The following is an 18,396-nucleotide window of genomic DNA, read 5'->3' as shown; positions in this document are numbered from 1 at the left end:
ATACACTCTTTACTTTCCTAGCAAGTAACTGTGTGATTCATGTATGTTTTTTTCTCTAACTGCTTGTTTTTAATGGGATTTTTAAAATTTTGTGGTCATTCGGGAGACTAAATATTCACTTTAAATTGTTTTTATTGAACGCAAACCCTTAACTTACAAGTCAAAAAGGAATCTAGATAAATCCAAGGTAGCTGGCAGCCCACACAGACTCCCCAAAGGGACTGTAAACCAGGAACAGCAACTTCCTCAAAATGTATCATGAAAAAGGGGAGAAGTAATATTTTTGTTTTAGAAAAAAAAATCTCATGTATTCAGAGGCCTGTTGCGTTTTATGACTGACTGTTTCCAAACACGGCGAGCAATCTAGATTTCTTGCCATATTCTGGCTCTCTTTACAAAAACAGAAAAGCCGGTTCTCCCTACATTTTGAGACAGAGGAGACACCATAGCCCCAAGCAGGATTGCCCCACGCTCGGCCCGAGGTCCCAGGCTCCTCCCCGGGGCAGCAGCACGGCCAACTGTTTGACTCCAGACAATCTATACCCCATCGCTAGAATCTTTAAAGCAGAAAATCTTCAACCCCCAACAGCCCCCAGCGCCGAACCCCACGCTCCCGCTCTCCCCAGCCACCGACAGCACCGAGCTCGGCCAGCGGCCAGCGCGATTACTGTGCTCTGGCTGAAACAATAACAGCTGGACGAGTTCCAAGAGCAGTTCTCCCCCTTTCTCCTCCCTCCCCCGAGATCCGGTAAACTTACACTAGCGATCCGACACCTGGCAACACTGCTTCGCACCCATTTCGAGCCATGCGTGGAATAATTTACATCACGGAATGCCGGGGCCAAGAGTTCTGGAGCAGTTGGAAAGGGCAGTTGTGAACGGCAGTTGGACGGAGGAATGAAATCCTGAAGAGATGCCCAGAAGAGGGACACGCCCGAAGCAGGCAGAAGGGATAATTTCTACTCAATGTTTTTTCTTGGTTAAAAGTGTCATCTCTTCTCCAGTTCCCCCAAACTCCCCATCCTATCGGTCACAAGGCCAAACAAGTATAAAACTGGCTCCTGCCATATGGACGGAAACTTGCTTCCTCCAGGAAGGGTCTGGAAGGGGTAAGTATCCCCCCGATGTGAGACCTTCCCGTTGGGCGGGGGCGCGGGTGTGTGTGTGAATTCGTTCAGTTGCTGAATGGCCTGGGGTGATCAGAAGCCATATGAGTGGAACTCTGGTGGAGAGGCGAGATGACCAGTGAGACAGGAGGAAGAAGAGGGGGGAAAGCTGATCCAAGGGTAACCTCCAGGCTAAAACTGTGAAAGGGACAGCAGGCCAGGTGAAATCTGCTTTGAGGACTCAGACGTGGGGTTACAAAGGAACATGCTAGCCCGACCGTACTTCTGAGCAGGGAAAATGTCACAGGAAGGAAAAGCGAGGAAACTATCATCAAACAGATATACAGAAGTCTGTGGGAACAGCTTCCCTTAAATGCTGACACTTAATATGGCAGAATCGCACCGGCCATAGCCCATTATTGTGCCACAAGCCTGTCTCCCATATATCACGATCACACGAAATAAATGAGGGAATTTCGACATATCATTAAGCCTATAAAGTGATATTATTTCTTTACTTCGACATGACTTTTTAAATGGTGTCCCACTATACCCTTTGTAAATTATTTTTTACAGTGTTTAACAGTTTCTGGAACAAACTATGAAAAATGTAAGTGAAAACTACCAAAACCACCTTTCACAACTATCCCCGCTTCCCTCATTATTTTATACCTGTACAAGCTCCCAGCAGAGGAGACCCCTAAGGGTAACAAACTGAGAAAGGAAGTCAGCATCAGTCACTCTACCAAGGTGTCACCGCCACTGGGACTTTCAGGCAAAGAACATTTGCCAATGTTTGAAGTGACAAGCTACTCTTTGAGTAGCACAAATAAGAGAACAATTTTATAATACTGGATGAAATTAACAGCCATTGTGGACCCTCCCCTATCAAACCGTACGGGCTGCTCAAACAGACCGCTCCCCAGGGATATCTGTCCCAATCAGTGGCATCTGTCCTACCAGACAGGCCTCTGCCTCTAGCCTCCTTTGGTTAGAACTCCATGAGCCTTTATAGTCAGAGGTACCCTGAGAATTCTACTTTTTAAAGGGCCACACTCTTTTCTGACTTTAAACAGTTTCAAATTAAAAGAGATGAATCCTATCCCCATGTCTCCAGCTCTATGTACGGCCAAAACACAGTCATCCTCCGCCTAATCCAGCAGTTCTTTCCCCCAGGAGGACACACGGCCCGCCAAAGTTGTAAATTTACCAAAGGAGGGGTGCAAGAACTGACAATAATTCGGAAGTGGGAAGACAACCTGAGCATCAGAAACTAACCACTTCAAAAGTGAAGAGTTCGGTTCTCTTTGGAAAGGTTCTCCCTTTCCTTTCTGAGACTCTTTCCTCCTTAAAGTAACAACCCTGGAATCACTAAGTGGGCCTCTGGCCACAAGTGAAATTGATAACGTGGAAAGAGGAGTCCCCCTCTTAGGGAAAACCCCTAGATCAATGGTTAAAAACTACTTGGCTCAACACACGTGAGCAAGACACATTCCCCTCCATGACAGCAGCTTATGACAGTAGGATTTGTCACAGACTGTAGGAGACTGTAGTTCTTACAGAATCCTGGCAGGCATCCCAAGAGGTCAGAAATCACTACCCCAGACACCTGATTACCACTTCTTTTTTTTTTTTTTTTTAAAGTAGGCTCCATGCCCAGGGTGGAGCCCAACATGGAGCTTGAACTCATGACCCTGAGATCAAGACTTAAGCAGAGATCAAGAGTTGGACGTTTAACTGATTGAGTCACCCTGGTGCCCTCTGATTACCAATCTTAAAAAATTAAAGCTACTATTAAAATTGTCCTTATCTGAGTCAACACTTTGAATAACAGCTTTTAATCAAGAGGACACAGTATAAAAGTGACATTTTAAAACAGTGGGGGAAAGATGTTAGCTGTATGGAGAGAAGATGGTGGATCCATACTTTATATCTTACACAAAAATAAATTCTAGATGGATCAAACAGTTAAATGGGGGTAGCGAGGGGAGGAGAACCTTCAAATACTAGCATAACACACGGGATAAATTTTTAAAAGAAGTTTAATCTCTACACCCAACATGGGGCTCAAACTCACAACCCTGAGATCAAGAGTCACACACTCCTCCAACTGAGCCAGCCAGGCGCCCTGAGGTATTGTTTTTTATAACCGTTTTTAAAAAAATTATTTATGTATTTATTTCTTTGAGAGCGAGCAAGCGAGAGTGAGAGAGCACAAGCAGGGGGAGCAGCAGTCACAGGAAGAGGGAGAAGCAGGCTCTCTGCTGAGCAGGGAGTCTGATGCGGGGCTCGATCCCAGGACCCCAGGATCATGACCTGAGTCGAAGGCAGATGCTTAAATGACTGAGCCACCCAGGTGCCCCTGTTTTTTAATAATCTTGGAGTATGGAAAGTCTTTCACAAGATACAGAAGTATAAAACATTGACAAATTTGATGACATAAAATTTTTAAATTCTGCATGATAAAGGAAAAAAAAAACTGTAAACAAAGTCAAAGACTAAAAAAACTCCAAAAAACCTAAGTGAGAAAAATACTCCCAATTCATATCACAGAAAGTTTTTCTCCCTAATACATAAAGAGCTCCTATAACCAAGAAAAATAGTGACGCTGCAGAAAATCAATGGGTATGAACATTATCATCATCCCAAAAAAGGATAAGTTCCTTAAATGAACATAATGATAAGTTCATTAAAAAAGGAAAGTAGCCCTTAAACATATAAAAATAATCAATCTCAGTTTGAATAAGAGAAATATAAATTAAAATTTCAGTGAGATACTATTACTTATCAGACTGGCAAAGATAAAAAGGTTCGGTGAAGGACTATGCTGACTGGTAAGTGGGGAAATGGGAACTTTTATGCCTTGCTAGTGAGAGTGTAAACTCCATAACCTCCGGGGAGGACAATTTAGTAGTATCTTTCAAAATTTTAGGTGCCCAAACCCTCTACTTAGCAAATTATTTCCAGGTATTTGTCCTACAGATATTCTTGCACATGTATGAAAGTCTATGTGTATGAGAATATCCAGTGCAGCATTCCTGNCTTTTAATAAAAGACTGTAAAAAACCTAGATGTCACGGGCACGGGGTTTCTTTTTTGGGATGATGAAAATGTTCTGGAATTAAATCATTGAACTGTACACTTTAAAAGGGTGAATTTTATGGTATATAAATTATAACTTGATTTAAAATATTAAAAAAAAAACCCTAGATGTCCTTGATGAGAGAATTGTTCAATCAGTTTGGTTTACCCACATAGTGGAATACTACACAGCCGTTAAAATCAATGGGGAAGCGTTATACAAACTGACTAGGACAGACACATTGTCAAAGGAAAAAGGTACAGGGGCACCTCGGGGGCTCAGTCAGTCAAGCATCTGCCTTGGCCTCAGGTCATGATCCCAGGGTCCTGGGATGGAGCCCTGCATCGGGCTCCCTGGGGAGCCTGCTTCTCCCTCTCTCTCTGTCCCTCCTTCCCGCTTGTGCTCTCTCTCTCTCAAATAAATAAAAATTCTTAAAAAAATTATAATTTAAAGAAAGGAAAAAGGTACAGAACAGTGTGTACATTACAGTATGTTCAAACTTTTCTCTACCTTCTTGAACTTAAGAAAAATAGTGATAAATATTTAATGTCCTTCTCCGCTAATTCTATCATTTTTATCATGTCTGGGTCTGTTTCTATTGATTGATTTTTTTTTTTTTTTTGGTCTTCATTATTGGTGGTATTTTCCTGCTGCTTTACATACCCGAGAAATTTTTATTGGATGCCAGACATTGTTAATTTTATGTTATTGAGTACTGGATATTTTTGCATCCCTATAGATATTTTTGAATTTTGTCTAGGACACAATTAACTTACTTACATTTTTTTAAAGATTTATTTATTTATTTTAGAGAAAGAGGGAATGGGGGGAGGGGCAGAGGCAGTGGGAGAGAGAGAAAATCCCAAGCAGATTCCGCACCCCAGTGCCGGCTCGATACCACCACGACCCTGAGATCATGACCTGAGCTGAAAGCAAGAGTTGAATGCTTAACCGACTGAGCCAGGCGCCCCTCAATTAAGTTACTTATAAATCATTTGAGCCTCTTGAGGCTTGCTTTTAAGTTTTGTCAATCTCTAGGACTAATTTTGCCCTATCCCGAGGCAATACTCTTCACCTGATGAGTACTTCACTTGATGTCTCATGAATTACAAGGATTGTTGCACTCTCACGGGTAGGAACACAAACCATTTTCTGCCCTGGATAAATATTGTTTGATAAACATATCAAACTTCTGTAAGGGGTACCTGGGTGGCTCAGTTGGTTGGGTGTCTGCCTTCAGCTCGGGTTGTGGTCTCGGGGTCCTGGGGTCGAGCCCCACGTGGGCCTCCCTGCTCACCACTCATCGGACTGTCTGCTTCTTCCTCTCCCTCTGCCCTCCCCCCCGCCCTCAACCCCACCCTTGCCCAACCTTAGGTTTACTGACTATAGAATCATTAACCATACAAAGTAATGTTTCTCAAACTCGGGTCTGAGAAAATAATCTTGGGTGGTCTGAGTTCCCAAGTTTAAGAAACATTAACAGATTCTAAAGTTATCCAGAAATATACACACTGAAAAACTTCAGGACTCATAGCAATTGTGCTCCGAGTGTTGTTTCCTCTAACCTTTTTGGGTGGTTCTCTCCCAGGACTTGGGTCTCTCCCCCACACCCCACGTACTGACCAGTCATCAGCTGAGGACTCAGGGGTTTTTTCTGTGGGCAGTGCTCTCGTCTCCGGTACTCTGCCACGTGTTTTAGCCACTTTCACCTACCAACTCCATCAGCTCAACCCTGGAAGATGGTCAGTCTCCATCTGGCGTCCCATTCCCTATGCTGTGATCTGGCAGCTCTCTCCAGACAGTGTGCTGGGGCAATTATAAATAGGGCTCACCTCATCCATTGCCATTTCTCAGGAGTCCCTGTCCATGCTGCCTGATTTCCCATGTCTCAAAGCCACTGTTTAATACATTTTATCTTATTTTTAACTTTTTTTCATGCAGGAAGGTAAATCCAGTTCCCATCCCTCCATCTTGGCCCTACGGTCATGTTTAAGATTTGAAAAAAATCACTTTAGGAGGTAACAACAGTTTATATGAGTTAGTTGGCATGAATTATGAGATCAGAGTATACTGAAAGGGGGGGGTGGGGAGAGGACTGTACAGTTTTATCTATGCCTCCTTTTGTTTTTTACCCCAAAGAACAGCTTAGGGAAGGAGGAAAGCTTCTTCTTTAATTCCAATCTTTAATAAAGTTGGTCAGTGGATGAAAACAATACTCATGACTCATTTAGTAAACATTTAGCACGTCCTATGTGCCAGGTACTGTGTTAAGGCTGGGAACATCAAATGACCGTGACATAAAATGTAACAATAAATGTAAACACACTTAATATTTTTGTAGGACTGTAAAAGCAACGCTGAAAAGTGAATTATTGTGTTTTAGCAAATGATTTTCCAATGAGCGTCATGAGAAAAAGCTATGCCATAAAACAGCCACTTAGCCAGGCTGTTCGTCAACTAAGATAAAAAGTATTCTCACCTTCCTCCTTTTACTCTACTGTAATTGTTAGGGGCTATTAAATTTTATAATCGCAAGACATTGTGAAACCTTCTGGCATGGTTCCTGACTTCACTTTCTTCTGAAAGAGAGACATTCAATAGTTTATTACAATGTAATGTGACAAATGCTAAGAGTTTTTGGCAGGGGTTTCAAGCTTCTTCAGGTGAAGACCTTGGGCTTTTTTTGGGTGAAATAACAGAACACTTTACTAGAAAAAAACCATGACGGTATTTTCACAATTATACCCATTTTGCAATAAGAAGAAGCGGTCAAACTTCACAGATGGGCTCTAAGTTTTTCAGTTATTCTTCAACAAAGAACTTCCTGCATTTTATCACTGGCTTTAGCCTTTTAGCAGCAATGAAGAGAAGGTAGAAAAGACTAAGAAATATTATTAGAAGAAAAACTTGGGAACTGAAAAACTCGTCCATCAGAAAAGATGATCATTACTGTAGGCAATATTTGGCCTTGCTTCAGCTCACGAAATGCAGAATTTGAAGGCCTTAAAGCTGCTTTAACTCCTACTTAGAATAAGGTAGGGCAGAAACCAACCTCACATAATAGCAATCCAGCTAGCTACAAAATGTGCTATGCCATGGGGGGAAGAGTGGCTCACCTCGGGGGGTCAGGGCCAAGTCTGGCAAGGCTTTACAGAGGCGGGGGACATATGGGAGAGAACACTGAATCTGGAAGTCAAACGACTTGTTTTAGATATCTGACAATAACTACTGTGTGACTACCGACAAGCTCCAATCTCTCAGGGCCCATTTTTCCATCCCTAAATGAAAGTTAACAGCCACAGCTATGATTTGTTAAACTTTGTTCCCTGGAGACCTAGGATTCTCTAAGGTGTCCAGGAGCTTTCTTGAAGGCCTAAATGGTGGTGGTGGAGACACTCTGATACACCCACTGCTCCCTTTCATGTGAGTGACTCAATTCTTATTCAACTAGGAGAAAAAAGTTTGAAAACTATTTAACTTATCCAACTTCCAGAATGCAATGGTTTTTTTTTTTTTTTATTTTTTTTATTTATTCGACAGAGATAGAGACAGCCAACGAGAGAGGGAGCACAAGCAGGGGGAGTGGGAGAGGAAGAAGCAGGCTCATAGCAGAGGAGCCTGATGTGGGGCTCGATCCCATAACGCCTGGATCACGCCCTGAGCCGAAGGCAGACGCTTAACCGCTATGCCACCCAGGCGCCCCCCAGAATGCAATGGTTTGCTGTGTGTGGTGACAGAACGATCACCAACGGTGGCCAATCTGAAAATGAAAACCCGAGGATCCGTAGATCCTGGGGGGCTCAGTCAGTAAGCGTCTGCCTTCGGCTCAGGTCATGATCCTGGAGTCCCAGGACCAAGTCCGCATCGGGCTCCCTGCTCGGGGCAGAGGGGGTGCTGCTTATCCCTCTCCTCCCCACTCCTGCTCTCTCTTTCACTATCTCTGTCACTATCTGCCTCTCTCTCTCTCAAATACATAAAAAAAGCTTAAAAAAAATATCAAACTTCTTTAAGATAAATTCCAACACAGTGACGATAACCTTACGTTTACTGACTATAGAATCATTAACCATACAAATGAGTGTTTCTCAAACTGGGGTCTGAGAAAATAATCTCGGGTGGTCTGATTCTAAAATCGGGTGAACAGATTCTAAAATCGTCCAGAAATAAACACACTGAAAAACTTCAGGGCTCATAAAAATTGTGCTAAACATATTTGCTAAAAACTTTTCAAAATCGGGGCGCCTGGGTGGCTCAGTTGGTTAAGTGTCTACCTTTGGCTCAGGTCATGATCTTGGAGTCCCAGGATCAAGTCCCACATTGGGCTCCCCGCTCAGCAGGGGGTCTGCTTCTCCCTCTGACCCTCCCCCCTCTCATGTTCTCTCTTTCATTCTCTCTCTCAAATAAATAAAATCTTTAAAAAATATAAAAAAAAAACACAAAAAAACAAAGAACAACAAAAAACCTCTCAAGATCTTAATTCATTCTCGCTCTCAAATAAATAAAATCTTTAAAAAATATAAAAAAAACCACAAAAAAACAAAGAACAACAAAAAACCTCTCAAGATCTTAAGATCCACTAGGAATCAATAGACAGAAGACGTGTGCACACATTGTCTGACTGATGCAAAGATGGTCCTGGGGAAAACCTTTCCAGACCTCTCTTCTACATCTTCCTTCAATCTGAGTTGCCAATTGTGTGGCTGGCTTGGGGGTCCCAGGTCTAAACAAAGGAGGACGTCAAAAGAGAGTGTTGGCGGGGTCCCAAAAGTATTTGCTGAATTTAGATTCAGAGCCCGGGTGGTTCAAGAGGCACCTAACTCTGAGAGTAATGAAACCCCGCAGCAATGCAGGCTGCTCTTAATGCACACTGCATAGCTCGGGGTGGGAAAGTCTGTGAGTATTATGTTATGGCTCAGTTATAGTGGACTAACGGACTAGACGGACTTCAAATTTAAATGTTACTAATAGACCGTCATCTAGAAATTAACAGTATAAGAGTATTACTGTGCTACCCTCAGAAGCACGGATCTTGTCAGATTCATTTGCATATCCCCAGCAAATAGCACATAAGTATAAGAAATAGTGAATAAATATCCAGGTTTTAAATACAGCACAGCTGCATTTTATGCAAAGATTGTGTTCCCAAAGACCTTGCAAAAACTCACAAAATTCTAGATTAATCCTGACAAATTTACAATTTCCCAGAGACAGTCAACACTGAAATTTCATAATTCCTAATGGGATATATGTTCTAGAATATATATATATTCTATCAAGATTTTTCAGATGTTGGGGCACTTGGGTGGCTCATCCGTTAAGCATCTGCCTTCGGCTCAGGTCATGATCCCAGGGTCCTGGGACTGAGCCCCGCATCGGGCTCCCTGCTCGGCGGGAAGCCTGCTTCTCTCTCTCCCACTCCCCCTGCTGGTGTTCCCTCTCTCACTGTCTCTCTCTGTCAAATAAATAAATAAATAAATAAATAAATAAATAAATAAAATCTTAAAAAATTTTTTCTTTCTTACCCCCAGCTTCACTGAGATATAAGTGTAAGTTTAATGTGTGGTGTGATGATTTGATATACGTGTATATTGTGAAATGATTATCACAATAAGGTTAGTTAACATTTCCATCACCTCACATAGTTACCAATTTTTTTTTATGTGGTGAGAATACTCAAAATCTACTGTCTTAACAAATTTCAAGTATATAATACACTACGGTCACCATGTTATGCATTAGGTCCCCAGAACTTATTCATCTTATAACTGAAAGTCTGTACCCATTGACCAACCTCTCCCCATTTCCCAGCCCCCAGCCTCTGGCAACCACCAGCTGACTATGTTTCCCCAAGTCTGACTCTTAGATTCTGCCTATAAGTGAGACCACAGTATTTGCTGATCTTTGTCTGACTTATTTCACTTGGCTTATGCTTATGCCCTCAATGTTCATCCGGGTGTCTTTCTTTCTTATGGTTGAATAATATTCTATTGCATGTATGTGTGTGTGTGTGTGTGTGTGTAAAACAATTTTTTTATCCATTTATCCATTGACAGACACTTGGGTTGTTTCTATATCTTGGCTATTGTGAATAATGCTGCAATGAACAGGGGGGATGCAGATATCTCTTTGAGACAGTGATTTCAGGGGCGCCTGGGTGGCTCAGATGGTTATGTGTCTGCCTTCGGCTCAGGTCATGATCCCAGGGTCCTAAGATCAAGCTCCGCATTGGGCTCCCACCCAGCGGGGAGCCTGCTTCTCCCTCTCCCTCTACTACTCCCCGTGCTTGTGCTCTCTTACTCTCTCTGTCAAATAAATAAATAAAATCTTAAAAAAGAGAGAGAGAGAGAGAGAGAAGTGATTTCATTTCCTTCAGATATATTTCTAGAATTGGGATTGCTGGGTCATATAGTGGCTCTATTTTTAATTTTTTGAGCATCCTCCATACTGTTGTCCATATTGGCTGCACCAATTTACGTTTCCACCGAAGTGCACCAGGATTCCCTTTGTCCACATCCATGCCAACTCTTTTTTTTTTTTTTAAAGATTTTTCTTTTCAGTAATCTCTACACCCAACATGGGGCCCGAAATCACAACCCCGATATTAAGAGTCACATGCTCTACTGACTGAGCCAGCCAGGCGCCCCTTGTCTTTTTATAATCGCCATTCTAACAGGTATGAGGTGATATCTCGTTGTTGTCAGTGAACATTTTTCTAAATCTATTACCCTTTCCAATATGTAGGCCACAAGATGGCAAAACCTCCAATAGGATCAGGCACACCAGGGAAAGTGTGCTCGTTCCCTTTTCCCTGAAACCTACTTCAGTTTTCCAAGAAAGTATGCTTATTTTGGAGACTAGGTTATTCCTATGCAAGAACAATCTAAAGTGGAAAATAGTTCTGTTTAAGCCTAGAATGCACAATGGGGCTAAAGTCATTTCCCGCTATTTCCCTACACTCTATTCTAGCCCAACTGCCACTCTCCTGCCCCCAGCAGACAATCTTCTTACCTGAAATGCTCTTCTTCCTCTTCCATATCTATTCAAATCCCATCCATTATTCAAAATTTAGCTTGAGTCTACCTCTGTGAATTCTTCCCTGACAACCTTTGGGCGGTCTTCGGGCGGCTCTAGCAAGAATTCTAAAAGCCATAACCATGTCTTTTGATAGTGATCAGTCATTGCTCTGATTATCTTCATTATGCTGATCTTTTGCTCTCATCTAAAGAACGGCCCAAATTTAAGCAAAAAGAGTCTAGAGTGCTTTGAGAATACTGAGGAAGAGCAATGTATTTGAATGTAAATATAAGTAAGTCAACCATCCCAAAGCTGAGCGACTTACACTGCATGTTTTTTTGACATCAGTGAACTGGAAATACTGGCTCATTATAATAGGATCTAGCTTCATTCTGAACCTCTAACCCACCCCTTGGCTCTTTGCCATTTTGACCATTCCGGAACTTACTACATCACTTCTTAAATTCTTTGGCTTTGCACCTATCTTTTGAAAAGACCCTCCCACCCACCTCCAAGTAGTTAACTGACGATGCCTGCTTATTTTTTAAGGCTTTGAGTAAAACTGCACTGCCTCTATTTTTTTTTTAAATCCCAAGCAAAATTTAATTGTTCACTCATTTGTATCCCCAGAGCACGTCTGATGTGTTACTAGCATCTGACAGGTGTGTGACAAAACTTTGTTTTTCTGATCCCCTCGTTAGCTTACAAGTTCCACGAAAGCTGAGGCAGTTTCATTCCATCTTTGTATTACTAGAGTTTAGTGCAACGCCTGATGTAAACGTGCCTAGTAAATGTTTTTACTCTATTGAATTACTTTATTAAGATTTTGGTCTAAATTTTCTAGGGGTGATGTCAGTTCCTGATTATTTAGTTTCCAAAAATATGCAGCTAGGCTACACACGAGCACTTTTTCACATCATAAAGCACAGGATTTGGGATGCAGGGCTGGGCGTCCATCACCCAGGATCTGCTGGCTTATGCTGGGCCCTTATGTATCTAGCCAGGCATTCCTGCTGTGTAAAAAAGCCATGAGAAGTCAACTGACTCCCCATCTCTGCTCCAGATCAGATGACTCCATCCCCAGGCATAAGAAAGTGTCATTTTTTAAGATTCATAGGGCAAAAGACTGTGTATCCTCCCATAATAATCCATTCAGGATTAAATAAACCTCTCTCGAACAGGGATTTATGTACTAAACATAAATATAAAATAATCCCTTGGAGTCCCCAAATCTTTAGGACAGTGATTTATTACATTAATTACAGTTGCGTTCATTAAAAGACTCAGAAGTAAGAGTCTAAGTCGAAGAGTCTCTGGCACGGCCACGTTTGGCTTTTTGAGGGCACCAACACTGGACTTTACAGGAAAGAAAAACAACTCTATAATACAGGAAAAAAACAGATGCCTTGCCAAAAACATTTTTATAATTTACTGTGTTTTAAGAGTGACTGAGCATTTTAATGACTATGGAAAACAATATACATGAAATGATTGAGAAATGATACAAAGAAATGCTGCTATCCTGATTGCTATTAAATATTAAGTAAAATGAAATTGAAACTATCTTTGTGATAAATCACAGTACTTCAGTACATAGAATAGTATGTATTAAAAAGATGAGTCAGTTCTCTTCGGATACACTACTGTTTCAGTTAAAGAATTCCTGTATTTTACTTCCAAATAAAAGGTGAGTTTCTGTTTTAATCATCGATTGCCACATTTATTACTTTCTTCCACTAAAAAAGGTCATTTAGGGACTCAGCTTCCACGACCAGCTGACTTAGTAAGAGGAAGCAACGCCAATGTTGAAACTAACCACCCGTAAAGATGAACATGGATCAGCCAAAAACACATTAGCAAAACTTTTAGGAATAGGAATTAAAAACTAGAAGCACCAAAAGCAAGTCATACTTGCATCCTCTCCATAAAAACAAAATACCTGAATGGTAAACAGAAACTGCGCTGACATTTTTTCCTGACTTTAGTTTTATTCAGAAAAATACGGTATCTTTTATTAAATGAAATGGAAATGTATCTAAGTCATTTGTGTTCTTCCTCGGGAAAGGGGTTTTCTTCCAGAGAACATTTTAAATGAAGTAAAAGCAAAAACCCTATCAATGTGACATTTTCTACTTTTGAAAAACAATGGGTATTACTATACAGTACCAGTCACAACAAATAGTAAAAGGGACTGCTGTTTGCCTTCCCATCCCACAGTCAAGAATTCACTATAATACAGCATGGTAATAATTACGCTACTAAAATAAAAACTAATGAATCTTTCTCTATTTCCTCAAATATAACAGGACACTATTGCTGTCAGTGTAGTTTGTATATATTATTGTCCCTATGTATGGAACTGCTTTTAAAAGATACTTTGAAATGGCAGTAGTTATAAGCAAAAAATATTTATTAGCAATCTGGTTAAAGTTATTATGCAAACTCTTGACTCTCATTGCTCTCTCTCTCTCTCAATGAGTAACATTCAAAATATTTTGGGTTTATGGTATGTTCCAAGAAAAACAAGCCCTATAAAAACAACTAACAACATTAACAAACAAAATTCCATTTTACGAAGTCAATGATGATACCAAGCAAGAGATGTCCAGGGTCCCCTCTTGTAAAAGTGGACTCACAAGGAAGACGTGCACACAAAAGCAATTATTTAAGGAGAGGAAAACGAGAGAAACATTTTTTAAGCATAAAAATGATTTGAGGGGCGCCTGGCTGGCTCAGCCGGTAGAGCACGGGACTCTTGATCTCAGGATCCCGAGTTTAAGTCCTATGTTGGGTATGGAGCCTAATTTTAAAAAATAATAAAAACCCCCAAAATGAAGAAATATTTTTTTTAAAATGACATAAGAAAGAATACGAACAAATACATGGAGCATATTACTGCAAACAAGATTTCAGTTTCTAAAAGAATTTTAAAGAAGCTGAATTAATCTCCTCTTTCTATATTCCATTTAAGAGATATAAACTTCTATCTGGTGTAAAATCTTTGATAAAGCCTAAGAAATGCCATGTGAAGAGAATTTATACTTATTTCTATCAAAAGACCATAAGGAACAGTGTTTCAGCTGGAGAAGATGAGAAAGTTCTGGGGAGGGATGGTGGTGATGGTTGCACAACATGGTGAATGTACTTCATGCCACAGAACTGTAGTTGAAATGGCTAAAATGGAAACTTTATTATGAAAAAGAATTTTAAATAAAAACAATAAAAAATAAAGCATTTATTAATATTCTTACCAAAAAAAAAAAAAAAAAAAGACCATAACTAGTTGTAGGTCCATGATCAAAAAACCTTTCTATTTCCGGAAAAGTATTCTCCAAGCTGGCAGTTTTAGGACAGACACTCACTGAAGTGAGATGAAGGACCCAGGGCTCATCAGTTAAAACGAACCCCAGGTAGCAATGGGATGAGAGAAGTTGAGGCAGTTTACCCCACAACTACTGCCAGGTACCAGATGTGGCTGCACGAAGAAATCTTGCAAAGGAAGGAGGAAGGTTCTTGACCCTTTGTGTGCCTCTTGGCTGTCTGGTGAAGCCTATGGGTCTCTTTGTGGAGTAGTATTTCCAGGTGCATAATATATGTAGGATTTTAAAAAATGATTTATTTAAAAAAATCCATTTATAAAAAATATTTTAAAATTGTGATATAGTTGTATATGTGATTCTTTGTCAATGCGTTAGTATATAAGATTTAGTGGTGAGTCTAGTAACTACTGTCATTTAGAAGACAGTATCTTTCTAGATATCTGCAAACATAAGGGGATAAAAAAATATTTCCACTAGTGACAAATTCCCAGGCACTGTTAATACCACTATGGTTTGTGGCCTTCATTCATAGATTTAGGAAATGATAAATTTCAACTGCAGTCTAGAGAAAATAACATGCAATTTTTTTCATATCCAAGTTCATGGTCTACCCTCCCCACAGTTCTTTTTTTTTTTTTTTTAAAGATTTTATTTATTTATTTGACAGAGATAGAGACAGCCAGCGAGAGAGGGAACACAGCAGGGGGAGTGGGAGAGGAAGAAGCAGGCTCCCAGCGGAGGAGCCCGATGTGGGGCTCGATCCCAGAACGCCGGGATCATGCCCTGAGCCGAAGGCAGACGCTTAACGACTGCGCCACCCAGGCGCCCCCCTCCCCACAGTTCTATCCACAGTCTGTTAGGGGTCAGTCCATAGAGCCCTTGCACACTGCTGGGGCCCAGGGCAGTTGTTCAACATGAGAAGAAAATAAACTCAATGCAGTAACAAACAAGGGGATTCTAAATATCTGAATATAATCCACAAGCTATGTTTATACTTGCTAAGCACAGACTGGTCATTTCTAAACACTGATAAAACTTTTGCAATGCAAAGATGTTGAAGGTGCTGCCACATACACAGGATGGTAGCAGCAAGCTGTCAATTCAACAGTGCAGAAGGACACTCCTCAGTATCACCAAAGTTATCAAAAAATTCCCTGGGTAAGAAAGATCAAGTAAAGCTAATTTTTTGTATGCCCAGTGGAGAGCAACAGAATACATTTTATAACTTAAAAAGCCCAAGACTGCAGTGGAAAAGCTCATCAAAATTCTCAACTTTGGACCAGAGTGAGACACAAAGGCAAATTTCATCCGATAAATATGTAACAATCTTCTGGAAAGCTTAGTCAAAATTCACATCTTCATTCTCCCAAACATCCAAAGTGGAAGACAGGTACACAAATAAATCATGTACTTTTCTAGTTTTTATATGAGTGCTTGGAATTGAATGACATCTGAATTAACATCTTTTTCTACGCTCACTTCTGGGCTATCCAGCTAGAGATTACTGACCCTTAAACAAGGGAGTTAAGTAACTTATAGATAGCCTCCAGTGGTCTAAGAATAAAAGACTAAATTTATTTTTAAGGACAACTCATTGTGGTTAATAATAATAAGTAATAATTCTTTAATAAAATAATTATCATTATCATTATTATTTACTTAAAACCACATCATTCTCAAGGTGGCAGTCACATGTGCCAGAACTGAATGATGTTAGGAGAAACCATCTAATGATTTAGAACCCAGTTCCATCTTCTGAGACATCTGCCTACAACACAACCCTTTTCTTAGGAAAGAGATAAAAACTTTTCATTTAGTTTGACCCTATCTTATATCACTTCTGGGTCATTTAAAATAGGACAGACCCATCCAAATAGACATTTTTCCAAAGAAGACATACAGCTTGCCAACAGACACATGGAGAGATGCTCAACATCACTGGTCACCAGGTAAACGCAAATCAGAACCACCATGAGAGATCACTGCCCAAGAGCTGACGGCTAGTATAAAACAGGCAAGAAATAACAAGTGCTGGCAAGGTGGGGAAAAGGGAACTCTCAGGAAATGTTTGTGGGAATGTGAACGGGTACAACCACTACAGAAAACAGTACAGAGGTTCCTCAAAAAAAAAAAAAAAAGAAATAGAAATACCACACAATCCAGTAATTCCGCTACTGGGTATTTACCCAAAGAAAATGAAAACACACCTATCTTTATTGCAGCATTATCTGCAATAACCAAGATATGGAAGCAATCTAAATGCTCACTGATAGGGGCGCCTGGGTGGCTCAGTTGTTAAGCGTCTGCCTTCGGCTCAGGGCGTGATCCCGGTGTTCTGCGATCGAGTCCCACATCAGGCTCCTCCGCTGGGAGCCTGCTTCTTCCTCTCCCACTCCCCCTGCTTGTGTTCCCTCTCTCGCTGGCTGTCTCTCTCTCTCTCTCTCTCTCTGTCAAATGAATAAATAAAATCTTAAAAAAAAAAAGCTCACTGATAGATGAATGATGATGTGATATATAAACACACACACACATGCATACATGATGGAATATTACTGAGCTCCTGCCATTTGTGACAACAACACGGATGAACCTAGAAGGTAGTATGCTAAATGAAGTCAGACAAAGAAAAATACCATATGATTTCACTTATATGTGGACTCTAAAAAAGCAAACGAATAAACAAAAAGCCAGCAACAGACCCATAAATACAGAGAACAAACTGGTGGGTGCTAAAGGGGCGTGAGTGGGGAGGATGGGCAAGATGGGTGAAGGGAAGTGGGGGATACAGGCTTCCAGATTATGAAATAAGTCACAGGAGTAAAAGGTACAGCATTGGGAATATAGTCAGTGGTACTGTAATAGTGCTGGCTGGTGATGAATGGTAGCTACACTTGTGATGAACTTAGTATAATGAATAGAGTTGTTGAATCACTATGTTGTACACCTGAGACCAATGCAACAGTGTCAGTTATACTTCAATAAAAAAAGATAGGACAGAACCATAGTTCCATTCTTGCCATTATTCAGTATCATTCTTTTGGACAAATTAGAATAATTTTTTCTTGCTTCGTTATGTCTTCATAATCTTGCCTAAAGAACACCCTATTTCCCTCTCTAAATATTTAAGTCCTTAGATTTTGCCTCACTGAGTAAAATCATTTCTCTATGAAGGTTTGTCATTATTTAACTTTTTTTTAAACTTCTAATGATAGCTTATGCAACTTCTGTTAATGATTCTCTTAACATGCATATAATTTTTCTTTAAGAAAGCACATTAATATAGCATAATATATTAAGCAGTACCATTATAATTTATCTTATTAATGATAATGAGGACTGGATTAAATGATTATTTATTTATTAGGTAAGCCTTGTCCTGGAGGGCTAAACAAATATAATAATATGTCCCAGCTCTGAGGTAGCTGATAATCTTACTAGAAAGGCAAGACCTACACCTGAAATAACTTTCCAAACCATAGAAAGCATTAACAGTATGCATGAAAATAAACATATCCTAGTATGGATATTTATAGTAATATTAACCCCCTTTTACTATTAATCGATATACCAAGGCACATGAGGTAATAAAAATTGGTAAAGCAGGGGCACCTGGGGGGCTCAGTCAGTCAAGCGTCTGCCTTTGGCTCAAGTCATGATCCCAGAGTCCTGGAATTGAGCCCCATGTCGGGCTCCCAGCTCAGCGGGGAGTCTGCTTCTTCCTCTGCTCCTCCCCCACTCGTGCTCTCTCTTGCTTGCTCACTCTCTCAAGTAAATAAAATCTTTTTAAAAATTGTCATAGCTAACATTTACTAAGTGCCTTCCCTCTGCCAGGCACTTCACGCAGTTCTAACCCTTCTAACACAATCCTGGCAGG

The 18,396-nt window shown here is 40.5% G+C and overlaps 1 protein-coding gene across 1 annotated transcript in view; it reads right to left on the bottom strand.

The window, feature by feature from the left end:
- The window catches only part of BICRAL (BRD4 interacting chromatin remodeling complex associated protein like), a 73,070-nt gene that overhangs the window by 36,392 nt on the left and 18,282 nt on the right, over positions 1–18,396 (bottom strand). The gene's annotated exons all lie outside the window — the stretch shown is intronic.

The sequence above is a fragment of the Ursus maritimus genome, unplaced genomic scaffold, assembly GCF_017311325.1.
Source record: "Ursus maritimus isolate PB19 unplaced genomic scaffold, ASM1731132v1 scaffold_29, whole genome shotgun sequence".
Taxonomy (NCBI): domain Eukaryota; kingdom Metazoa; phylum Chordata; class Mammalia; order Carnivora; family Ursidae; genus Ursus; species Ursus maritimus.
The sequence above is the reverse complement of the archived record's forward strand: the minus strand, read 5'-3'. Positions and strand labels throughout refer to the sequence as shown.